The sequence below is a fragment of the Hylobates moloch genome, unplaced genomic scaffold (assembly GCF_009828535.3).
Source record: "Hylobates moloch isolate HMO894 unplaced genomic scaffold, HMol_V3 SCAFFOLD_4, whole genome shotgun sequence".
Taxonomy (NCBI): Eukaryota; Metazoa; Chordata; class Mammalia; order Primates; family Hylobatidae; genus Hylobates; species Hylobates moloch.
Genome location: NW_026652279.1, coordinates 147,876,065 through 147,903,596, shown reverse-complemented (window position 1 = coordinate 147,903,596; position 27,532 = coordinate 147,876,065). Strand labels below are relative to the sequence as shown.

The 27,532-nt window shown below is 34.6% G+C and overlaps 1 long non-coding RNA gene across 1 annotated transcript; it reads right to left on the bottom strand.

Annotated features, from left to right (window-relative positions):
- Positions 1 to 183: 183 nt before the first annotated feature.
- Positions 184 to 27,532, bottom strand: LOC131383414 (uncharacterized). The gene is made up of 3 exons (XR_009213417.1): positions 27,391 to 27,532; positions 25,117 to 25,178; positions 184 to 724 (listed from the first exon to the last, which is right to left on the bottom strand). It is a non-coding gene; the product is annotated as an uncharacterized LOC131383414 (long non-coding RNA).

Here is a 27,532-nt window from a genome sequence, read left to right as displayed (position 1 = left end):
CTAATGGTAATCAACTTTTGACTATGTAATCACCGTCCAGCTGCAGAGTGGATAACTGATGAAAGTGGAACTCAGGACAATACCAGCATCACATAAGTTTGGATATGCAGGTCAGTCAAGCTAAATAGGGAGAATTTTGTAGAACCCCAGTTTTGGGGTTGAACAAGCATGTGAAACAAACAATTACACAGAGATTTTATTTTTTACTGTTAGTATTACCTTCTTTTCAAACTCCTAACTAATGCATCTTAAGATTAAAAGAAACTAATCTTCATTTGCTTTCTTCTTGTTATAAACATTTTTGCTAAATGTAGAGATTGATTTACTCTGTCATCAGTTGTTCTATGCTCTATTTACAGTGCTTATAGTATTTTTCATTTCCAGTCTTGTTATGACACTAATATTACTGTAAGTTTTCTTTACGTATTTTGTGGTTTTTGAAAGTAAGTATGCTACATGGTAATCATATCTAATTCAAACCAAGTAACTTGCTTATTATTCTTATTTAATGTACATCTTCAAACTGATACTGATTGAACTGATACATTCTTATTAAAAACAGAGTGTCACAATTTTTTTTTACTTTCACATCCAGGATCTATTATCCATTCTTCTTCATCCTTCCCTGTGTTTTGAGTGGCTGACCTATATAAGCTCCATCTAGTAGCATCCTTGATCTCTGGCTTTCAGTTTGCTTTGGTCAATGAGGAGCCCTAGAAGAACACTAAAGAAAGGGAATAAGTGTAGATTCAATTATTTACTTTCATGAGTCTCTCCTGTTCAATAGCCACTTATGTACTGTGTTATGCACTTGTGTGTAATTTAACTACTTCTTCCCAGAACACTGTATTCCTCAAGGACACAGTACTGTATTTCTGGATTCTAGAGTTTAGTAACCAGCATGAACCCTCTTTCTCCAGGAAGCAGTCACAGCTCCATGACAGTAACTGCTCTCTCCTTTGTGTTCTTCTATACCTCATCCACTCTTTCATAAATGACCCCTTAAATTTTTCTACTAATTACTTTACTTGGAACAGACTATTGGTTTTATGATGGGATGCTAACTGAAATAGCAGTTTTCGATAAATTCTGACTCAATGCTGAATATTTGCAGTTAAAAAGGATTTCCATAGGGTAATATTATTACATTTGAGATAGTATTTTGAAAAAAAATTTTGAAAATAAAAACACACTTCTGGTTAGAATGCTAATATAATATGAAAAGAAAGGCTTAAAAATGAGTTCTTGACTCACTATTAAATACACAATGCTTATAAATATACAATATTTGTTTTTAAATATCAATGAAATCAAGCTTTAGGAATTATCTGTGGGTATATTTCTATTACAAAAATTTTAATCAAACTCCAGAGTGAGACTATATGCCCACTAAGAATTTGGTCACTTGGTGGATATCAGCCCAATGATCACAACCAAGGAGGATTTAGTAAGGAGTTTTTATTACTTGCAAGTAAGCAGAAACATCAGAAAACGAGGCATGATCTGATTGTATCTTGCAATGAGGTGATGTCAAGAGAAATATATGACTGGATCCTGCCATGGGGTGAAGCCAGAGCTTGATCTGGTTAAATCTTGGATCCTGTCATGTGGAATCCACTTCTTAATTCTGTCCCCACTCCTCAGTCCTAGCACTTAGATTCCCCCTGAGGTTGCAGGCTTGGTTCCACCAATCTGAGGGGCCATAGCAAGTGAAAAACAACTTACCACTTTGTCACATAAAAGTTAAACCAAATAGGTCTGGTGTTGCTACAGTTTCAAACCCTAGAGGGAGACTGCAGGCTCTACAAAACCACTGAAAATTAGAACCTAGAATTTAGTCACAACTTTATTTGCCAGGTGGGGGTGATACAGCTTATTCTTTTTTTCAGTCCTACTATTGTTCCAACTTCTCTCTTTTAAAAACTGTAGCCAACAATGATTCTGTCTTTGAGAAATTGTAAGCATTACTTTTCTCTTATAAGAAGATAAATGATATAAAAATAATAATTATTAATAATAAAGTAACCATTATTTTTGTGTAAACTTCACCGTTTTGTCTATAGAGGAAGTTAGAAGGTAGTGAAAAGGTCTCACCCTTCAGTTTTTGATTTAAGACTGACGAGAAATTAACAAGAGGATGATGATGCAATCCCTGACAGAAAATATATGCACAGTGGAGGTTCAAATTTGTCTGTGTTGACTGTCCAGGTATGCAGAATAGCCCAGGTGGAGTTATTTACTTTTCCAATGTTAGAGGAAGACAGTCACATGTCTAATGTGGATATTTAAAAAAGAAGAAAAAAGAAAAGAAAGAAAGCCAAACTCCCCTTTCAAACTTGTACATTCTTAGCCCTTTTTTTTTCTTTCTGTTTAGAGGTCTAATCATTTAGCAATGGGAATTACAACAACTTTTGTACATTTCTTCCATTGATAATATGTACTGGACAAGAAGTATGATTTTAAAAATTATAATTTTAGAACAACTTATGAAAATACATAGTTTATAAAAGTTTTTATAATTCAGCTGTTATCTAAATATTTTTGTTTATACATGAATATGGGTACATATATATATGTACATATATATGTATGTGTGTGTATTCTAATCTATTTATAAATATTTTGGTCCCAAAATACATTTTATAATGCTTTCATGCAAGAACCTATATTATACCTCACTTAGATTTAAAATTTTTATCTGGTGTAGAGTAACACACTTACAAAAAATCAGTAATGATAATAATATTAATAAAGGTAAATGTATTGAATACTTCATACACATCAACATAGTTATTGATTTTCATTCTTTTTTCAACCCTATGAAGAAGTTATTTTATTTTAGTAAAATTATAATGTTTTATTTATGAAATTAGGGATCAAAATGAAAGAGTCATATAATGTTGGTAATGGTGGTAAATAATTAAAGAGACTATTAGAAAAAAGGTATATTTTACTCCATCTCCCCAAAACAGGCACTAGACTTTGACTCTTTCTTAAACAAAAACAAACAAACAAAAAAAACTTTCTCAGATAAAATTTTCTAATTATTTGTATAGTATAAGTTAATGCAAAATAATGTGGGTTTTGCAATTACTTTTCATTGCAAAGGCTGCAATTACTTTTGCGCCAACCTAATAAAAGTCCTTGACACATATGTTAGTTCATTTAGTGCTGCTGTAACAGAAAAACTGAGATATAAAGATGTAATTTATAAAGAAAAGACTATTTGGCTGACTCTTCTTGTGGCTGGAAAGCTCAAGATTGGATGTCCATATCTGGTGAGGGCCTCAGGCTGGTACACCTCAAGGCACAAAGCGGAAAGGGATCACAAGGCCAGAGCGGAAGCAAGAGAGAAAAACTACAGAAGCCAGACTCTTTTTATCATCCCACCCTTAAGAGAGCAAGAATTTCCTCACCCCTGTGGGAGGGCATTAATCTCTTCATGAGAGATCAACCCCCATGACTCAAACACCTTCCACTGGGCCCCACCTCCCAACATTACCACATTGGGAATCAAATTTTAGTGTGAATTTTGCAGGGGACATAGCAACCTATAGAAACACGCTAAAGCTTTGCTGCCATGATTAGACAAGTTTAATAATAAATCACATGCACTTATAACATATATGTAATCTTATTTCAAACTTAATAGATAAATATCAACCAACCACAATTTGTATGCAAATCACAATGTTACAAAGGATCAGCATTATTTCTAGAAATAATAAAAAAGTCAATGAAGCTATAGCACAAATATAATTGTTTATGATCTGTTTACAACTACTTATGTATATCTTTATTTCTATTTAATACCAATAGAAAAGCATAACAATTATAGGTTAGTATATGTCTTATGTTTTAGATATTTGACTGAAGTGTCTCAAAGGCAAACAAGTTTTACCAAAATTAATCCCCTTTTCAGTGAATTGATCAAATGGATGAATTCTGACCCTCTCGAGTTCCTTTCCCAGTTAGAGTGGGGAACTGGGTGGGTGTTAACTGTGGGATTCACTGACGCATCTTACCCTAAAGGCACCAGAAGACCGAAATGCAACCTGCGGAGCTGGGATTGATTCCAGAGTCACAGTCTGGCCCCCACTATAAGAGGCTGCCCTACTCAGAGAGAGATTTAATAGGGAGCTGAAGGAATCCTTAGGGGGCCAGGGAGATGTGACTGAGACTAGTTTTCCAGGTGAATGAGGTTGGTGGAGAGTTTGATGCTACAGCCAGTCGGAAGATTTGCAAATGTAAACACATTCCTGTGTGAGGCACTTTACCCTTTGTCAGTGATCGTGAATGTATGTATTTTAAGCGATAAGATACAGCTGGTCAGACTTTTCTGGGCAGTCTCAGTGACACATTTCCTGTGCTGTGACTGTTCTGAAAACAGAGTAGCTCTAACCACTGTGAGAAGCCCAAATAAAAATTGATCCAATAATAATAATAATTTTGCTGAGAATGGCAAGAGATAAGCATATATATCATATTAATTCCCTCCTAAGTTTCTTAAATGACTTCAATTTCAGCTAAAATTAATGCTTTTACTTGGTAATATATAAAATAAACTTTGTATTAAAGCAACTGAAGAAAGATTGTACAGTTTTTTTCAAAGCTATATACATTCAACAATACTATAAGCATGTTGAAAATTAAACGTAATTCAGTAAAAAATTTAGTATGTTCCTTTGCATTTTAGACTTAATAACATTCAGCATTCCTTCAACTGTTAATATTAAAATACATAGAAAAACTATAAATACAATATGTTCAATTCCAATGTAAAATCAGGTTTCTCAAAGGGATATTTTTCTAACTCAATTTAATCCAAAAAACTGGGATAAACTGTTGTACAGGTGAATCAAGAGAGTGTTATACAATGTATAGCTCTAAGAATCTGACACAAAAAATTTCAACTTCTATTTACGAATACATAAAAACTAAAAATCATTTTTAATGCTGAAACTTGCAATTTTATTACAATTGTCTAAATTTCTACTAAATGAATTATCCCCATGAATTTGTCCTATGATTAGATTGTTTTTTACTTTTTTAAACTTATGGTCAGATATCAAATCATGCTGCCACATTCTAAGCATCAAATGGGAATAAGAAGGAAACACACCAGCAAAAATTAGTAGTTTCTGAAAAAAAATTGGCTTATAATAAATATTTTTTGTTGGTTTGATCTCTTTACAACATTTAAAGCATAAAAGATAGCGTTAGAAATGTAAAGACACAAAAATTACTTTACAAATGTTCCATATTAATGCAGCACATGACAAAAGAACATTTGTATTTCATGTTTCTTTTGATTCTGGTTGGAGATGCAATGATGTTTATAGTAACACAAATAACTGGGCAGCCTAATACAAATTTTGACATGAATAATGCCTGACACATGATAAATACTCAATATCTATAAAATGAGCCAATTGATGAGTAAGTTATGCTAAATATGTTTGACCTACTATTGTATCCTAGTCAGTACAATCAGCATGACTTATAATGATACATGCTAATTGCTATAGTAATTATCATATAGCATTATAAGTATATCCAAAAGAAAAAATATGTGGCTTTAGGATAAATCATCACTTTAAACTTAATTGTAGTTATTATAAACATCTCTTTAGAAATATACACACTAATCCTAATTGGAGTCTAACTCAGAGTTGTCCAAAAATTACCAAGTTTGGTGTTGAGGTAGTATAAAATTTTTGGCATGAAGTGGGAAAACAATTTGCCTGGGAATTGGGCAGTAACTGAAATAATTTTCTATAAGATGGAAACATAAATTTAATGAGAACTTAAATTCTCCATGTTGTAGGAAAGAAATTGGAATCTATTAATGAAATATTTAATTTATAACAGTTTTTAATGATTGCCTTTTCTATTTTGCATTCACTACCCAAGCAAATATTTTTATGCATGCTTAGTGTTTGAAACTGTGCAATACTGTGGGTGTATGAGTTACATTTATATGGATCGAGAGCTCTTCAAGTATTTTACCAGCTAATAACTTGACGATACCCACATTTCAGAATAAATGGAGGAGAAGATATGAAAAAATGAAGTTGAAAAAGAAAAGACTGACAGCAGATGAATCAGGAATTCACTGTAATCGTACAAACAAACCAGAAGAGAGGCCTGAGCTAATGCCATAAAGAATAAATTATTTTGATGAATTTCCTTTATAATAATCAGCAAAAATACATAAAATTCTTGGACCAATTAGATGCAATATTTGAGTAAAATTAAGCTGTCTCATATAGGTTTGAGAACATATGAGGCTACATTTCTTCATGTAATATACTTTGTCTAAATACATGCATGTTTTTGGTAGCACTTGAGACTGGTCATGTGTCCATTAAAGATTATTTAAAAATAAGGTAATGATATTTTGTGGCTCTAGATAATCTTCTAAGTTATTTTCAAGGCTTAGATAAATAGCGTCCAAGATTTAACAGTATAGCAGTGCACGAATATATGCACCGTTGGTGGTAAAGAATTTATGTGTTTGAATTTCAAATGGAATATTGGTGCTTTTTATTTGCTCTATGTGTGGTTTATCTGTCGATTCAGCTCTACATATCTGTGAAATCATCGCTAGCTTTTTTTATTGTTGTTGCTGATTTTCATAAAACCTGGAATTGAATAAGATGTCAGAATTTAAATCTAAATGGAAAATTATGATTCAATATTGTTTGTACAAAGCAGATATCTGGATCAAATGAAAAAATAGTTTTTATTCATTCTGATATTACTAATTTTAGTAGACACAACCATCTGCTGTTTGACTGAAACTTTGCAATAAAATTTTAGTAATATATATCACATGCCAATGACCCACTGAATTTGAATACATTATTGTAATTTGATTAATTGTAACAAATTTGTTACTGACATCCCTAAAGGGACCATGTTTTATTCAATTTTAGAACATTTGCATTCAGCAGGTAGTAAGTAGTCCACAAATTATTACTGCATTAATTACATAATATATGTATTACTAAATTAATATAAATATAGTAGCTACATATTTAATGCCATTTAAAGTATTTATAAAAGTTTCGCAAATCCAACCAGTTTGGAAATATCTTGTATTTGAAAATAGACATGCCCTGTGATCCAGCAATTCCATTCTTAAATGTACATGCAAAGTTATACCTAAGCGGAAAAAAGACATTTACAACAATGTTCTTAAAGACATGAACACTAGTAGTTAACGTTGAAAACAAGTCAAACATCATAATATAATGGTTATAATAGATATATGCATTATGTATGTTATATATTATACATAATCGATTTATAGATGAGATATATAATTATATAAGTAATTATATATATATAGAAATAAATATACATATCTTACCAAGGCTATAAGAATAAATATGTACAAAATGGAATGTACAGTACTCTGTTGGTGCATAGAAGGTGCTTTGTTTCTTTTGGTGAATACACTATTGTTTACTAACCCCAACTGCATCTCTTCTAAAAGTGAAATGTTGGTAAACAGATTTAAGAAAAATATTGATTAACATACTTTTCGAAATCCATCAATAAGTTTTTCTTAATCAGAAAACACTGAAAATAAAAGTTTTAAACTTTATTTCATTATATATATCTAATTGCAGATACTTTAGACATTGTGACTGTGTATGCACATGTGTGTTTGTGTGTATATATGTAAACAGATATGTACATATATACTTATGTACTTTTTAATATTCAAGTTATCTGCAAATTGATTTTAAAATGTTAATGAAATCTAAGATAATTTAATGTTGTTAAAAATGGAATCAACTACAGTATTTTATCTAGAACTTGAACTAGATATCTGCAAAGGCTTTTTGGAAACTAATCTATTGGGCTTATATGTGTCATGTATATGTTTACTAACACATATGAGTTCTCATATAAATGTATTGACACATAAATATGTATGTAGATACAGATATACCCACACATCTGTTATTACTATATTTTGAAATACTAAAAGAAGACAAATGCAAGCACAACTTTGAGCTGACAAATGTATGCAATTAGAAGAAGTAGAAGGCAGATGATTTTCTAATGCAATAGGTAACAGTACGGAAAAAGTAATACACTGCCTTCAGGCTCAAAAACTTTGATCTGAAGCAACATATTTTCTATAATGACTTTCCTTTCTGTAACCTGAATGAGACAGATTTACCCCGAGGTATATTTCAAGCTAGATGCAAACATTTCAGTTCCCTGAATAATTAGTATTGTGAGAAACTGAATTCAATTAAATAATCATCATGCTACACATCCTAAAAGTGGCAAAGCGTATCATCACCCTACTGGGCAGGAACATCCTATTGTAGTATCAGGCTCTAAAGTCAAATTACCTGGTGGAAACTCAGCTGCAGAACTGACCAGCTATGTGAACTTAACTTTATTTAAATTCTTTATGACTGGGGTTCCTGATCAATAAAATATGGATCAAAATAACAACTATCTTCATAGTATTTCTGTGATGACTAAATATTTTTGTGATGAACAGTGTATTTTAATATTTAGTATCTAGTATATTTATAGTTCAACAAGTGACATAAAATATTTCATATCATATACTTACTTGATGAACGTTATATATTATTAATAATACTAATGTAGTAATTATAAATATTATCAGAGAAAGAGAGCAAACCTCTACAAGGTAACTTTTCCAGTTAATGATTTGCTAAGATCATACCAATTAAAAATATATAGCAAATAAAAAATTATTAAGAATATGTGATAAATATCCCAAAGTCAATATTATTCTACTTCATGTATTCAGCAAAAAGTCCAGAAAAAATGCTGATAAATAGCTGGTAAAAGTTAAGATCAATTATATATTATTTTATAGGTTTTTATATATTTTTCACCTTCCCAACAGATGGTGGCTTATAAATATATACCTACAAACACACATGTAAACATGCACATACCTATACATATATCCTTATACATATGCATGTATATCTAATATATAATATTAATAATATTAATATTAATATTATATATGCAATTATATATAATTGCATGTATATAATATATATATTTTATATATATATATAATCATTATTATTTGGATTTGTCTCACCAAAGGGTCATGCATTTCACATAAGAGCTACAAAAACAATTGGTGAAAACCACACACTTTGAATTGAGACAGCTGGATTTGAATCTTTTCTTTTTTGCTTTTTGTGGAGAATGACGTCTTGCTTTGTTGCCTTGGCCGGTCTCGAACTCCTGGGCTCAAGCTATCCTCCCTCCTCTGCCTCCCTAAGTGCTGAATTTGAATCCCAAATACAACAATAATCTTCAGTGAGTTACTTGCCATTCATTTCTGAAGTTCTATTTTCTCATTTAATAAGTAAAGATAGTAACCTACAACTCCATTTATTTACTATATGAAAATGATGGCTGTATATTTAGTTATGTCAAAATGGTAATAACTATTATTATTCTTCAACCAGATTTGTTTTACATCAAAATTTACATTGTAACCCTACCTGAAAAACATACCACTTAATTTTACAGATTCACAATAATTTGGATTGTTTTGATAGTTTATTACTATGACAGGTACTCATTCATGTATCATTATTATGCAAATTATTTGATACTTTCTATTTTCCATACACCTGTTAATGAATAAGACACAGTCTCTCCTTTCAGGCTGCTTTCAAACTCATATGGGAGGAAGAGAAATCAACAGGAAATTTAATTATAATCAATTTCAATCTTAATAAAAGCCAAAAAGATTCATAATTACAGAAGAGGATTGTTTCATCAGTTTCAGAAGTCATCTGAAAATGTGGTTTATATTACAGTAGGTAGCTAGTCAGGTATGAGCAGGTGATATGATTTGGCTGTGTCCCTACCCAAATCACATCTTGAATTGCCACATGTTGTGGGAGGGACCCAGTGGGAGGTAATTGAATGATGGTGGAAGTCTTTCCAATGCTGTTTTCATGATAGTGAATAAGTCTCACAATATCTGATGGTTTTATAGAGAGTAATTTCCCTGCACAAATTCTCTCTGTTTGCCTGCTGCCATCCATGTAAGATGTGACTTGCTCCTCCTTACCTTCTATCATGATTGTGAGGTCCCCCCAGCCATGTGGAACTGTAAGTCCATTAAACCTCTTTCTTTTATAAATTGCCCAGTCTCTGGGATGTCTTTATCAGCAGTGTGAAAAATGGACTAATACAGCAGGGCTGGAGAGGGCTCCTCCTACACCACCAGGAAAGTCAGGTGACCATAAAGTGAGGGTCAGGTTGTTGTTTCTCTAAAATAATAATTGGTCACAACCAGCACCAGGGAAAGGCAGTTTCCCGACAGATAAAAACACCTGACAATGGTTATTGGCAGCTTCTCAATAAGATCTCAGAAATTGGGTGAGTGAGCTCCCACATGTGCATTAAGAGGCAAAATTATAGAGTTTAACTGGTGGTATATGACTTTCCTGGGACATTCCACTGGAAAAGGGAAAGGGAAGAACGCCTCAGGTGAGCATGCGTTCAACTCCAGTAAACACAATGTGAACGCTCCCCTCCAGAATGCTAGCAGGTATTTGCTCATGTGGACAACCCACCCTCTTGGGTAATAATGAGTGCAAGACCCCAGAAGTATGCCAACATATAAAACCTTAAGTCAAAAGGTCAAAACCTGCCCTTGTCCTTCAAGTTGCCTGCTTGGGCCTCTTCCAAATGTACTTTCTTTCCTTCCTTTCATTTCTGTTCTAAAGCTTTCTAAATAAACTTCCACTCCTGCTCTGAAACTTGCCTTGGTCTCTTCTTCTGCCTTACGCCCCTCAGTCAAAGTCTTTCTTCTGAGGAAGCAAGAATTGAGGTTGCTACAGACCCATACTGGTTCAACACCTGTAACAGTTTATACTGATTACAGCAAAATGAAATAGTGATAGCTAGGCAATTGGAAGGGAGAGTGTTGCAGACAAGGAGAACATAAAAAAAAGAAAAAAGCCTCATGCCTGTAATCCCAGCACTTTGGGAAGCCGAGATGGGTGGATCACCTGAGGTTGGGAGTTTGAGACCAGCCTGACCAACATGGAGAAACCCCATCTCTACTAAAAACACAAAATTAGCCAGGCGTGGTGGTGCTTGCCTGTAATCCCAGCTACTCAGGAGGCTGAGGCAGGAGAATCGCTTGAATTGGGCAGACAGAGGTTGCAGTGAGCCGAGATCATACCATTGCTCTCCAGCCTGAGCAACAAGAGCAAAACTCCATCTCAAAAAAAAAAAAAAAAAGCTACAAGTAATTACTTATGACTGGATCATATAATTTATGATAACCAGGAGTGTTGCCTTCAATGGCATGTTTTTCATAAAAAGTGCATTTATGTTAAAGATGAGAGGGCACTGACAGATTTTTTTTAAAAAAGTGAAATGAGACCTGAAATATTCAATTATGTATTTTAGAATAATCTAATAAAATTGCATGGAGAAAAGTGCGGCTATAGTCTGGGAGAGTTATTAACAGGCGATTTCAATTATTTAGGCAAGAGATCACAGTAAGCTAATTTTTTTCAAAACAGGCATATCAGATAAGAAGTAAATGATTTCAAGAGACATTAGATAAATATTTGGTAAATAATTGATTTAAGAGTGTAAAAGACTACGTAGGAAACTTTCAGTAATTTAAACCTTTTATGTAGGAGGAATATTATAAGGGGCATATGATGTCTGAATTTTTGAGGATATATCAAAGGTAGAGAAAAATTTATTTAATTTCAGGTCTTAACCCACCAATTTCAGTCAACTTCCAAATTAGAATAGGAATGTACTTGAAGTTTTGGATTTAAGGTTTGGCAATGAAAGCAAAATACAACTTTCTAAACCACTTTGTGGAATTAGTTACAGTAAAAATAACGTACAGTATAGTGATTTCAGCTAAGTTTACGTCTTTTTGTATTTGAGATTTAAAAAGTGTGATCAACTGATTTAAAAAAAAAAACATGTTTATGCTCAGAATTGGTCTGGTGACCAAGGCTAAAATTGTAAACATTTCTCTTTTAAATCCCTGTGATGGCAATATTTGGAAGAACAAGCTTTGGTTAAGATAGTAGGAGAACTGAACAAAACAAAACACAAACATCAAAAACAGAAACAACAGAAAAGGAGACGTTGGATGGGAGAAGAAGTAAAAAATGATTATTCCAAGTTTATGAATACGAAATACACAATTAGTGATATGGGAGGGGATCAGGGAAGGGCTGGGAAGGGAAAGGCATGGTCTCTGGCTAGGGCTCCACCCCCAGGCCTGTGCCCAGGGACCTAGGTGAAGACAGGCATTTCTGTTTTCCTGCCCACGTGTTCCATTCCCCAAGACCATCCTGGCCCATGACACCCTCATCCTGTGCCTATAAGAACCCCGGGACTTTAGTGGGCACACACACAAGCAGCTGGACATCCAAAGGAACACACCAGTCGAGGAAGACACAAGCGGCTGGACATTGAGAGGAATGCACCGACGTAGGAGCACACTGACAGACACGGACAGGCCATCGACTAGTGGAATGATGAGTAGTTTGGCTGGGGGAGAGCCTAGTCACTGAGTGGCCTGACTCCAAGGGATAATCACCTTTCCACTCCATTTCCCTTCTGGCTCCCTGATCTGCTGAGAGCTACTCCCACTCAGTAAAACCTTGCACTCATTCTCCAAGCCCAGGTGTGATCTGATTCTTTCAGCACCCCAAGGCAAGAAATCCCGGCATACAGAAAGCCTTCTGTCCTTGTGATAAGCCAGGGGGTCTAACTGAGCTGACTAACACAAGCTGCCTATGGACAGCTAAACTGAAAGAGCACCTGTAACACACACCCACTGGGGCTTCAGCTGTAAACATTCACCCCTAGACACTGCTGTGGGATCAGAGCCCTACAACTTGTCCCTGTCTGCATTCTCCCGCTAGAGGCTGGAGCAGCGGGGCACCAAAAAAGCGGACCATACCTGCATCGCATGCCCTGCAAGGGGGACAAGGTAACACTTCCCATTTCATTAGTACAAGGAAATCAAGTCGATAAATGAGAATTAAAATGGGTGTAGCAGAAATAAAAATAATAAAGGGTCATAAATGGAAGTCTCTCAAAAACATCAAGATCTTGCCATGATATTTTAGTTATATTTGTTTTAAAGTTTTAATATAGACAGGTTTGGGGCTAAAAAAAGCAATCAGGAATTTAGTGGGGTATCATGAAAGAAGGCAAGCTGCATAAATGGCATGACCCAAATTTGCATATAACATTCAACAAACAACTTGCCTGAACACTAAACAATGCCTGTCTGAAAATCACCATAGCCCTAGTGAAAGTAACTGAAAGCTGGAAAAACAAAAACAAAAACAAAAAAAACTGATACTAGATGTTAGATTTTTCCCTACTACCAGGGGACTAGAATCTGTACCATACATCCAGTCAAGAAAACTCCCTGCTACTATACAATTTCCTATTAATAGAACATAACATAATCCAGTGTATCTACAGGATATTAATCATATGGGCCTTATTTCAACAAAAAACAGATATAAGACAAGACAGAAAGCGTAACACATGTTCAAGAAAAAGTCAGTCAATAAAAAACGACCCTAAGGAAATCTCAATGTTGCAATTATAAGATGAAAACTTATAAAGAGATATTATACCTATGTTCCAGGCTTGGGGTGGGGGGAAAAGCAATGAATGACCAGATGTAAACTTTCAGTAGAGAAATAGAAACTATAAATTACAGAAACAACAACAACAAAATACACCTGAATTTAACACCTAAGGAGTTAAATGATAATTGAAAAATGGGCTTAGCTGGAAGAAATAGAAACAGAGGTAGAGGGGAGAGAAAATGTTTCAAGAAATGGGTTCACCTCCAACAGCTCACTCGCACCCAAGCATCCTGTTACAAGCACCCAGATCACTGCCTACCTGAACCTAGGCATCCTGTCTGCAAGCACTGAGCCTAAACGGCATGACCTTACAAAACTCGAGGCCCTGCCTGTTTGCAGATTGTATTGTTCCTGCTGTCTTGCCCTTTGTTCCCTTGCAACATATCTCCCCCTTTCCTCTAAATAAATCTGCCTTTCTAAACTCATTACTGTCTTGGTAAATTCCTTTACCACTCACGCACCAGCCTCAGACAGTGACCACGACATATACTAGCACTAAAATAAATATCCTGTTGATGGATTAGAGCAGACTGTAGGTGGGCCAGCCCGGAGTCAGTGATTTTGAAGATAGAACAACTAAAATTACCCATCTGAAGAAGAAACAAATATTAAATATAAAAAGCTGGAGCCTCAGAGCTTAGATGGAATTTGATTTCCTAAAGAGGAGTCATAGGATGGGGCAGAAATATATTTGAGTCATAGGATGGAGCAGAAAGATATTTGAAGATACAATGGCCAAAATTTACTTAAATATAGTGAAACGTAATTTATATATCCCAAAACCTTAATAAAACCCAAGCAGGACAAACACAAAGAATATCACCCCTATGCACAAAGTCATATTGCTAAAATCTAAATATTAAACACACACACACACACACACAGATACACACATACAATCTTGAAAACATAAAAGTATATGTGGAACCACACATTACATACAGAGAAAAAGCAAATAGCCACGATGGCTAATTTGCATAAGAAGTGAGAAGACAACCAAAAAGCATATTTAAAATATATCAAGAAAAATTTTTGTCATTCCAGTTTTCTAGGCCATAACAGCCAAGACTAAAAACAAGCAAGTCCATCAAGTGAATGTTGAATAAACAAATCATTGTGTAGTCTTACAGTGAAATATTATTTAGCAATAAAAAGAGTGCTGCTCATACACGTAACCTGATTGAGGAATTCATACATTATATGAAGTAGAAGTTACACACAAACACATACACACACACGAACATTACGGTATGACTCACTCTACATGAAATTTTATAACTGGAAAAAGTACATGGTAAATAAAAAATCAGTTGTCTGTGGAGAGTGGGATGTGGGCAAGAGAAATTAGCAAAGTACAAGAAAAAAGTTTGAATAATTGGAAATAGATTTCTATTATTGGAGTGAGATTCATATAGCTATACTCATTTTTAACAAATATACAGCTAAAAATTCGATATTTCAATGTATGCAATTTGGAATTTTAAAAACCTATAAAGTAATAATAATCACTATTATCTAGAGAGGAGCGAGGAGTTGATGTAGGTATGGCAGATGGCAGAATATTGATAATTATTGAACCTGAGTAATGAGTAAATTTGAAGCTGGTAGTTTATAACAAAATTTTACTATTGCATGCTAAAAATTTCCATAACAACTGTTAATTTTTGAAAAACTACAAAGAATCATTTAACTTACTTCTGAAAAAAGATAATATTAAATTATTTATACTGTCATTCAATAAACATGTCTTGTGTTGTGGGCATGAGACTTAGCATACTGAATTGATTGTAGCATCGAACTAAAAAAACAGCTTTATAGGGTCAATCAACTATTTCATCATTTGCAAACCCTCCATGAGGCTAAAAGGGCAAAATGTAATTCCAGAATCCATATTCTTAACCCATATTCTCTAAGAGCTTACTCATTACTATAAAAAAATCTTTATTTAATAGAATTATACCACGAAATCTATAATTTTTAATTAAATTCAAATATTTTGGTATAAATAAGTAAATGAACCTCAGTGAATATTTTTAAACATTTAATAGTTTAAACTATATTTTTAAAGCTGAAATATTGCTGAAAATATGAAGCAAACTGTCTAAGAATTCTGTTGTAAGATATATTTTTAAAATAAAAATTCCCAAGCCAACGAATAAACCAAAAAAGAAGCTCAAACTATACATTAAAAAGAAAGCATAATTTAAAAAGTTTTTCTTATTGTTCAGGATTGAAATTTGTTATGGGTTACTGAATCTTCCATAAAATGAAGCATAAAGTGTGAATAAAGAAATCAAATTTATATGGTCAGCATTTATGGAGAAAATAATTTTGCAAATGTTTCATCTGTAGAAGCTTTGATCCAAGGATCTAAAAAAATGTCTAAAACTATTTTAGTTTTTACTAAACTTGTCAAGTATCTAATTTACAAACAAGATTGCTCTTCAAATCATATATTCATGTGATAGTACTTGCTTCTTGCCTCTAGTTTTGCTAGTTTATTTAAGGCAATTTCAGTGAGACTAAAAAATGAATAGAAGTGAACAATGAAAATGTAAAATGCAATGACAAATTTATAAATTTCTTAAACTAAATAACCATTGTTCTGGGGAATTTAGAGCAGAAATCATGCAACAAGTATTTTTAACAAAAGCTAGAGTACTTTAAGAAAAATAGAAATAAATATACAAGCGAATCATTTTGTTTAGAATTTTAGAAGAAAATAAAGTGAATACTGAAGTTTCAACATTATCACTAGTTGCCTAACTTCTTCTTTGGTGTCTCTTTTCCTCAAGGAAGTGCTGAAACTAGATGCTATCTAAGTTTGTTTTCAGGTCAAATATTCTGTGATCTTGCTATAAATGTAAATAACATTAGAAAAGGGACATCGTCTCTGGTTATCTGTATGGATAATTACTTGTGTAATAAGATACCCCTGCACCTATTGGTGCTTTTTAAAAAAGGGAAATTCATATGCATATTAGATAAGTTTATTTCAAAAACATTTTTTGTCCAAATCAAAAGCAATTAAAATTGAATTAAATTTTTTTTTTAAATAATGATTTTTTAATAGACAGATGTAAGATTCTCCTCTATTAATAGCCAGAAATGCAGCTCCCTGGAAAAGAAACACATACCCAAGTTTCAGAGGAAATATGATTCTTATTGCCCTTCCTCTTTCATTCTCATTGAGGAAATAAAACTCCTAACAACCTAGGAGTGTGCCTTATTCTCTTTAGCTTATTATCTCTACCTCTCTACCAAAGGAGAAATTGATAACAACAAGCTCTTTAACACTTTCTACCATGACCACATTTTGGAGAATATTGATACTTTAACAATACTGAGTCTTAAGAGGAACCATTAACATGTTATAATTTTCAATCCAATTTATTTAGGTATTAGCCAATTTATTTATATTAGAAATATTTTCAAGTTCTCAGTGTACAGCTATTGCATTTTTGTTTAATATGTAATATTGTGTGTCCTCTTATAAATGGCAATGTTTCTATTTAATTTTTTTTTTTTTTTTTGAGAGGGAGTCTGGCTCTGTCACCCAGGCTGGAATTCAGTGGCATGATCTTGGCTCACTTCAACCTCCACCTCTTGGGTTCAAACAATTCTCCTGCCTCGGCCTCCTGAGTAGCTGGGACTACAGGAACACACAACCAGCCCTGGCTAATTTTTGTATTTTTAGTAGCGATGGGGTTTTGCCGTGTTGGCCAGGATTGTCTCGAACTCCAGACCTCAGGTGATCTGCCCGCCTCGGCCTCCCAAAGTGTTGGGATGACAGGCATGAGCTGCAGTGCCCAGCCTGTTTTTATTTTAATTTCTGATTACTTATATTGATATAAAGAAATGCAATTAATTATTATTAATGATAATATTATTATCATTCTATTATCTTGCCAAGATCACTTGTTAGATTTGATAGCTTTTTTGTGGGTTTCATCAGGTTTTATAAGTAACAATATTGTCTGTGAATAAAACAGTTTACCTGAACCTTTCAATAAACACTCCTTTTATTACATTTTCTTTTTTTGGCTTCTGCAATGGTTGCAACCTAAAATACAATGTTGATGTGGTGTGATGTGATTGGAAATACTTGCCTTAATCTTGACTTTAGGGGAAAAGCATTAGAAATTGAAATGCTAAGTATTATGTTAGACATAGTGATATAGGAGTTAAAAAGAAATTACTTAGGCAGTTACTGAGGGTATGGGAGTCCTTGATAAGGTTTTCCATTTAATGAAAAGCAGCCCTCAAATCATTTTCTTGTCTAACAAAGAGTAGCCTGCATAATAGAGCTGCAGACACAGACAAGCAAGATGGAAGCTTGCACGCATGAAGGCCAGCAACAGTGTCAATAGGAAAAGGCTACCTGGGGACTAGGCATGTGCAACATCGCAGCTCCATCTTGCCTTCTGGCCAATCACGTGTGCGGTAGAAAGAGGACAACATGGTGCAGGCCAAGTAAAAAACCCATTTGCATAATAAAAAGATTAGGGAGGGGCGGCCAGCTTCTTTGTCTGCTATGTTAACTTCACACCTAGTCCAACCAGTTTTGGGGCCCTAAGTAAATCAGGCACCACCTCCTCAAGCCTGTCTACAAAACCCTACACACTCTTACATTGGGCACCCTCTCTCAGGAGAGAGAGTTATTCTCCTTTCTCTTTCTTCTGCCTATTAAACCTCTGCTCCTAAACCCACTTCTTGTGTGTCAGCATACTGGATTTCCTTAGTGTGAGACCACGAACCTCCTGTATTTACCCCAGACAAAGACGCTGCTTCAATAGTTTAGTTGACTTTTATCAGGTTGAGGGCATTCCTAGTTTGAAGAATGTTTTCTATCAGGAATTGATCCAGGATTTGACAAATACATCATTTTAAATGTTCCAGAATAATTTTTTTTTTCATTTTGGTTTATAACTATGATGACTTGCATTGATTGATTTTCAAATAGGAGGCCAACTTTACAATCTTAGTCCAAACTTTACTTGATCATGGTGCATATACATTTTAAATAATGTTAGATTTGTTTTGTTAAAATTTTGTTAAACATTTTTGCATCTAAGTTCTTGAGTGATATTAGTATATGGTTTTCTTTTCTTGGAATGTTTGTGTCTGTTTTTGGTGTCAGAGCATTTTGGGTTACAATTTCTTAAAACAGATTTTCTATTCCCCTTTTTTACTCTTTGTCCATACCAATTACACAACATGTTAGGCTTTAGAAATTACTCCAAGCTTAAATTGATATTGCTTTTATATTATTGTTGGATTTTTTTCTACTTTTTGTATCCTTTTGTGTATTTTCTTTTCTTGACTTCCAGTCCATTATTCTATTTTTCTGAAAAAAGTTTATTCTGCCATTAATTCCTTTCATTTCTAGAAATTTGATTCACATATTTTGTAGAATCCACATATCCGTTAATATGTTCAATCTTTTCTCCAACTTTTAAGTTTATCAATAAGATATAGAATAATTCATGTGAAGGCCCTATCTGCAATCTAGGCTCTTTATCAGTTTGAGTGCAGTTTTTATTGATTGATTTCTCTCCTCCGTATGTGTCGTATTTTTCTGCTTTGCTCATTGTCTGTTTGATAATTATTTCTTGTATGTCAGATAATTTTTTCTTGGATGCCAGTTTTCACTTGGATGCTGGCGAATTTTACATTTTGAAGTTTTAACTAAGTTTATAAATGTATGTATATATGCTTGTGTGTGTGTGTGTGTGTGTGTGTGTGTGCGCGCGCGCATACGCGGTGGCACAATATGGTTTCACTGCAACCTCCACCTCCTGGGTTCAAGCGATTCTCCTGCCTCAGTCTCCTGAGTAGCTGGGACTACAGGTGTGTGCCACCATTCCTGGCTAATTTTTGTGTTTTTAGTAGAGACAGGGTTTCACCATGTTGGCCAGACTGCTCTTGAACTTCTGACCTCAAGTGATCCACCACCTTAGCTTCCCAAAGTGCTGGGATACACACATGAGCCACTGAATCCAGCCTTAAATTCTTTGAAACTTAAAAACATTCCGATATTGTAGGTCCCTACTTTTAAGATTTGTTAGGTGAGACAAGAGCATAATTTATTCTAGCCATAATGATTCTGCAGTACTGACTCCAATTCTTCTTCTCTCTGCTCTATTTTACATTCCATGACTTTTGAGGCTTTCTAATGGGTTTGTGAAAATGGGCATTATCTCAAGTCTTATGTCACCTCCAGAGACAAATCGCAGTATTTCCTTTTGGTTACTTTTTCTCTAGCCTTGAACATTTTTTTTTTTTTTCACATTCATACACTAATCAGTGTTCTGCTGAATGCTTGAAGAAGACCATTTGTAGGTATCCATGGTTTTTCTCTTTGTGCTTTTATGTTCTTTCTACTGCTCTTTTCTCCAGTTCCTATCTACTTTGTTCTCCTTGAATTCTCACTATGTTTATTCATCTCAGAGTTCAGTGGATTATCTCTCCTTTTGCCACAGTTTGGGAACTCTATCAAGGCTACTGCCAATTATAGGCCTCATCTGGTTTGTTTCATATCTCCCTAGGATAACTGTGTTTCATGACATGACTTCCAATGTTTGAAAACTGTAGTTTTTGTTTGTCTGGTTTTATTTCTGTCAAGTGATGGTACATGTAAAATTTTTCCATCACCTCATCTTGTTAAACAACAGAAGTGTACTGTATTGGCCTTTAATATCTGCTTCTCTTTAGCTTTCCATTTTTTAAAATCCATGACCCACTTTTTTAATGTGCTCACACCAAAAGTTTTCTGCTTCTTGCTCTTGCACGCTGCATCTATTCATGAGCAAATCCTGTGGGCTCTATCATCAAAACATAGCAAGATTAGACAGCTTTAAATCAGGTTCTTCTAACATTTTTTCCTAAGTCTACATTATTCCTCATAAATAATGAAAAAAATGTATATAATAGTTCTACATCCATATTTCCCCCCTTACATTCAATAAACTTCACAGCAGGTATAGTGATACTCATAACATTGTTCACTGCATATCATATTTTTGCTCAAAATTCACCACTTCATTTCTCTTTATGTGAGTGAAACACAAAGTCTCTTCCCTACTCTTTCAGTCTTCTCTGGTATTGGCTTATTACTCCCCATTCTTCATTTTCCTCCAGTTTTCCTCATATATTCTTTGACATTAAGACACACCAAACATGCTATTAATTTTCCCCGGAAGCATGCAATCACAGTTCCTGCAGGTCCACCTCATCATTGTCTTCCATAACCATTTTATGAAATGCATAATCCCATTAATCTCTATCCCACTTTAGCATATTTTTATTATAACCAGCACAATTTAACATATTAAAAACCTATCTTCTCTCCTACACTTCCCTAATTTGAATGTTGAAAGCAGTACATATTTAAATGTTGTTTCTTGCCATAGTCCTATCTGTACCCCAGGATTCAAGGTCCAGTATCTGATACACTTCAGTCAATAGCAAATATTTGTTATTTGTATTAAATAGACGAGATTAAATAGATCTACCAATCTAATGAATTATTTTTAAAAATATTCAGAATATTTGTGTCACCTAATTAATCATTTGAAGAGCCGAGAATTTAATTCAGGAGAAATAAATAATTTATTATATATAGCTACTAAGATGCATAAAGTTACATTATTCACCAGGTACCTAGGCAATTTGAATTTATTTCAGGCACATAGAAACAAGTCATTAATAATTGTCTTATTTTTTATAATTAAAGATTGAATTTGTTTATTGTAACTTTCTATTAATGTGAGATGTGGTTTATACTGGTATTTGAGACACTTTGTGAATACTATATTGGGTCTTTGGAATCATATCGGTCATCAGCTACATATACTAGAAAATAATGGATGTGTTGTATGTGGAAAACTCTTTCAACTTTTAAAGGAAAATGAGAAACAGTACAGGTAATTGATAACATACAGTTCTTGTGTTCCAAACACCTAATAATATGTTTCAGTTAGCTAGAGTTTTATGCAAAAAATATCTCCATTTGCTTATTACATGGTTCAATATATCCATTAGGCCAGTAAAGTTAATAGAGGTTTTCAAATCCTCTCTGTCCTTATAGAGCATTTTCTCTCCTTGATCTATGGAGAAGCTCAAAGTAGAACTATATATAGATGATTTAAAAAGTGATCAATTTACTTTTATCTGGGCTTTATATATCTGAAGCTGTATTTTTGAAAGCTTAGAGTTATGAAATTATGTCTTCTGGTGAAAATTTTTTTCTCATGTAACAACAGTATTTATCACTATCAATAACTGTACCACTGTAATCTATTTTGTCTATTAGGTGCATGTTTTAGTCTGTTCTCACATTGCTACTAAAGATACACCTGAGACTGGGTAATTTATATGGGAAAGAGGTTTAATGGACTTAAAGTTGCACATGGCTGGGGAGGCCTTACAATCACGGTGGAGGTGAAGGAGGAGCAGAGGCACATCTTACATGGCAGCAGAAAAGACAGAAAGTGCAGGGGAACTCGCCTTTATAAAACCATCATGAGATGAGATGAGACATAACCTCATGAGACTTATTCACTATCATGAGAACAGCATGAGAAAGCCCAACCCCATGATTCGATTACCTGTCACTGGTCCCTTCCACTACACTCAAGAATTGTGGGAGCTACGATTCAAGATAAGATTTGGGTGGGTACACAGATAAACCATACCATTCTGCCCATGGCCCCTCTTAAATCTCATGTTCTCACATTTCAAAACTAATCATACCTTCCCAACAGTCTCCCAAAATTTTAACTCATTTCATCATTAACTCAAAAGTCCACAGTCCAAAAGTCTCATCTGAGACAAGGCAAGTCCCTTACACCTAAGAACCTGTAAAAACAAAGTAAGTTAGTTACTTCTTAGACATGATGGAGGAACAGGCATTGGATAAATACACCCATTCCAAATGAGATAAATTGGCCAAAATCAAGAGGCTAAAGGACCCATGCAAATCTGAAATCCAGTGGGGCAGTCAAGTCTTAAAGGTTCATGAGGATCTCCTTTGACTCCATGTCTCACATCTGGGTCATGCTGATGCAAGAGGTAAGCTCCAATGGCCTTGGGCAGCTCTGCCTCTTTGGCTTTCCAGGGAATACCCCTCTTTCTAACTGCTTTCAGGGGCTGGTATTGAATGTCTGTGGCTTTTCCAGTTGCACGGTGCAAGGTGTCAGTGGATCTACTATTCTGGGGTCTGGAGGAATGTCGCCCTCTTCTCACAGCTCCACTAGGCAATGCCCCAGTAGGAGCTCTGTGTGGGGACTTTGCCCCCACATTTTCCTTCCACACTGCGCTAGCAGAGGTTCTTCATGAGGGCCCCACCCCTGTAGTAAACTACTGCCTGGGCATCTAAGCATTTCCATACATCCTCTGAAATCTACCTGGAGGTTCCCAAACTTCAGTTGTTAACTTTCCTACCCCTGCAGGCTCAACACCACATGGAAGTTGCCAAGGCTTGGGGTTTGCACCTTCTGAAGCAACACCAAAGCTGTACCTTTGCCACTTTTAGCCATGGCTGGAGGGGCTGGGATGCAGGGCACAAAGTCCCTAGGCTGCACAGAGCAGGGAGGCCCTGGGCCTGGCCCATGAAACCATTTTTTCCCTCCTAGGTTTTTAGGCCTGTGATGGGAGGGCCTGCTGTGAAGACCTCAACATGTCCTGGAGACATTTTCCCCATTGTCTTGGCTATTAACACTTGGCTCCTCATTACTTATGCAAATTTCTGCACCTGGCTTGAATTTCTCCTCAGAAAATGGATTTTTCTTTTCTATCTGATCGTTAGGCTGCAAATTTTCCAAACTTTTATGCTCTATTTCCCTTTTAAAACTGAATGCTTTTAACAGCACAAGGTCACCTCTTGAATGCTTTGCTGCTTAGAAATTCCTTCCACCAGATACCATAATCATCTCCCTCAAGTTAAAGTTCCACAAATCTCTAAGGTAGGGGCAAAATGCCACCAGTCTGTTTGATAAAACTTAGCAAGAGTCACCTTTACTCCAGTTCCCAACAAGTTCCTCATCTCCATCTGAGACCATCTCAGCCTGGACTTCATTGTCTATATCATTATCAGCAATTTGGGCAAAGCCATTTAAGTCTCTAGAAAGTTCCAAATTTTCCCACATTTTCCTGTCTTCTTCTGAGTCCTCTAAACTGTTCCAACCTCTGCCTATTACCCAGTTCCAAAGCTGCTTCCACATTTTTTATTATCTTTACAAAGCACCCCACTCTACTGGTATCAATTTACTGTATTAGTCTGTTCTCATGCTGTTAACAAAGACATGCCCAAGACTGGGTAATTTATAAAGGAAAGAACTTTAATAGACTCACAGTTCCACATAGCTGGTGAGCCAACACAATCATGGCAGAAGACAAGCAGGAGCATGTCATTCCTTTTATGGATGGTGGAAGTGGAGAATGAGATCCAAGTGAAAGGAGTTCCCCTTATAAAACCATCAGATCTCATGAGACTTATTGACTACCACAAGAACACTATGGGGGAACAGTATGGGGGGCCCCATGATTCAGTTATCTCCCATTGGGTATCTCCCACAAATATGAGAACTATTGGAGCTATGATTCAAGCTGAGATTTGAGTGGGGACACAGCCAATCCATATCAGTGCATAATCCTTCTTTGCATTAGTATTTGCTTGGTATACATTTTTTATCATTTATATTAAATAATTTCAACATTTTGTGTCCATGCTTTTAAACTACAAAGGTCATAGCTAAATCTTAATCACTAATTCAGACTGATAATCTTTGGTTTTAATTGTGAGAAATGGCAATTGTCATAACTGAGTACTAAGCTTTGGTTTAACTATTAGTTAAGTATTCTCTCCCTCCACACTGGCAGCTAGGTGAGGATAGTTACTCTGCTACTTTTGCTTTAATTGAAAATAGCTAGAAATTCTTAATAAAGATATGCTCAATGGGTATGAGATTCAACAAATAAATTAATTACAGTTTGAATTTGAATCCTCGAATATTTGCTCTGCTCTCACTAAGACACACAATTGTTGGTATGTTGATAAAAATGTTATAAAATTTGATATTTATTATATCTTATGAATAGCAGAAAATATGTTATAAATAATAACCTAGGCCATTATTTTTCTCTATTGTAAAGGATAAAAATATTTCAATCAATATATTTATTGTAAATAATATAACATAATTTTCTAGGATCTTAAGGAAAAACAAAATTTTAATGAGAAATCCTCTCTATCTGGACAATATACATTTTGAGTGTAGGATTTTAGTTTAACAAGTCATAAGTGACTTTATTCTATTTGCTTTATCCAAAAAAGTTGTGATTTGTTTCTCAAAACCGTTTTACTGATTAGATAAGATTTGAGTAGTGTTATGAGAAGAAAAACACTTAAATTGAATTTCCTTACCTCTGCTCTGCTTATAAAGTTTTCATTAAACAAATTAAAATCAACTGCTGAACAAAGAAGACCTAAAAGATAAGTGATAATAATTATTATTTATTTATAGCTTATTTGGATTCATTATGGAAGTATTTGAATAATGCCAACTATACTTTCAATTAATAGCCTACAGTATAAATGAATTTCCTAATATTTATATTGTGCCACTATTTTCAAATTGGATAAAGTTAGAATGTTTATTATGAATGAAATTCATCCCTCTGATAAGGTCTACACTGGCCAAATAAATCAAAGAATGAATGTCTATAGAAGATATCCCGCTTACACATTCATTAAACCACTTGAAGTCCAAGTCATTAAAGCTAACATAAAACTGCATAATACCTTCACAGAAAAATGGAATCATATTGCTGCCTTGAAAATTTTTTTAAGTCTTCTAACAAACTTGAATGTTCATTTATGACAAAGTATGTTTGAAATTATGAAAAATAAATTGCTGTAATGCTCACAGTTAAAAGACTAACCAAAGAGAAAGATAGCAGAATGTATGCTTTTTGTAAACATGACAAAAAAACAAAATTTAAATAATATAGCTCAAATGCTAGTGATTATTTTGACCTACACTAGATAGGAGAACATAAAAGGACATTAAAGACAGTCATACAAATAAAACATGAGGATCGTTTGAACTTGGCAATATGCCCTTTGGTTCTCAAGTTTCTTGCTCTTGATAGAATGATCACTTCTGACCATAATACTCTCACATGCCCAACCCATAATATTCTTTTGCCTTGTAAAACTAATAGATTTCAAATATTATAGAATTCTTAGTCTCATTTATCAATCCTTTCAAACGCAAGCCTAAAATTGCTAGCATTTATTTGAATACTACAAGTGAACGTCACAATTCTTAGAGAAAAACTCTCCAGTCAGATTCCCTTATGTTTCCTCACCCTTTCTCCCAAACCAGTTCCCTTTCTGCCCTTTGCCAAGATTACTGTATTTTCTAATTTTTTTCTTCTAAGAGATATGTGGAACAGGAAAAATCAATGAAAGCTTTTACCCTAAATCTTTTAAAAATATTTTGAAGTGAGAACATCTCAAAAATGGGTTTTTTGAGGGACACAAGAAGATTTAAAATTTTATAAGGAAGGTTAAGAAATGTCAAGTGGAGTTTTTTTCTCCTAAGCATTCCTTCTTCAAATTCTTAGAAAGTATAGTAAATATTAATCACAGGACAAAGAGCATCAAAATTGGTTGCAGATTAGCAGACATTCATTCGACAGTTTGTGGTTAGTGAGATGGATGGAAAGAAATAATGGATGAATTATTTGCAAGGAGCAACGTGAAAATTATTTCATTCTTCTGTGAATAAAGAATTGAAAATTGAACCTTGGATCTGTCATGTGCTTTCTTGGATATGTGGGCAAATTGTTAACTGTTTTTGAGTCCTTATTTCCTCACTGCAAAATATGTCTAATACTCATTTTATAAAATTTTTAGAATATGATGTAAGATATGTTCAATACTTAACAAAATATATGGCATATAGGAAACGAAATAAATAGTGGCTACCATTTGTATTAATAGTGGGGGAGTTTTAAGGGTTTCTTTTTGTGGTATCAAACTGTCTCAATCAGGTTCTATCACATTTGAAATGAATCAAACCTGAAAAAAAATTGAGGAGTGTTGTGATACTTCCATCTGTTACCATACTTTGTCAAGGTTCCTTTTAGAAGATTCCTGAGACCAACTCTCTGCCCTGCTTCTAGCATCCTTCATCTCCAATCTGGATAATTTAAGTTGTAGTGGCTCACAGCTAAGTCCCTTATTTTCAGTTTCTAATTCATTTAACAAATATATGCCAATGGCTGATAAAACTTGCCCAAGAGTAATTCTAATTCTGTTTAAAACATTCAATGCCTCCTTATTTTCTACAGGAAGACCTAATTCTTTCGTTGTGCATTCATGATGATGTGTTCTATTGAATTGTCCCAAACAATTGCCGCTACCTGACTTCAGAGCTTCCTTTTCACGGTAACTTTTGTTACAGTAGGTAGATAGATGTGAGCAGGGCAGGAGAGAGGGCCTAGGAGTGTTGGGCATTTGTCAAGCCAGGGTCAGGCAGTTATAAATGTGTACTCTGAAATGGTGAGCAGGACAAGGTAGGGACCCCAGAGTTGTCTGATTCTCATCGAGGGGAAGACTAGTGGGCATAAAACTAGGCCTCTAAGGTTGTAAATGGCCCATGACTGGAGCTGGGAATAATAGGGGTCTTACCACAGACAGAAGACACCTGAAGTTAGCAAGCCTGACGAGGTTTCCAGCATGTGCAGTAAAAGTGCAAAAAAGTCAAATTTAACCAGTATCTGACCTTCCTTTGGGGGCCCTTGACCAGTAACGACGGATTGCCTCTAATGGG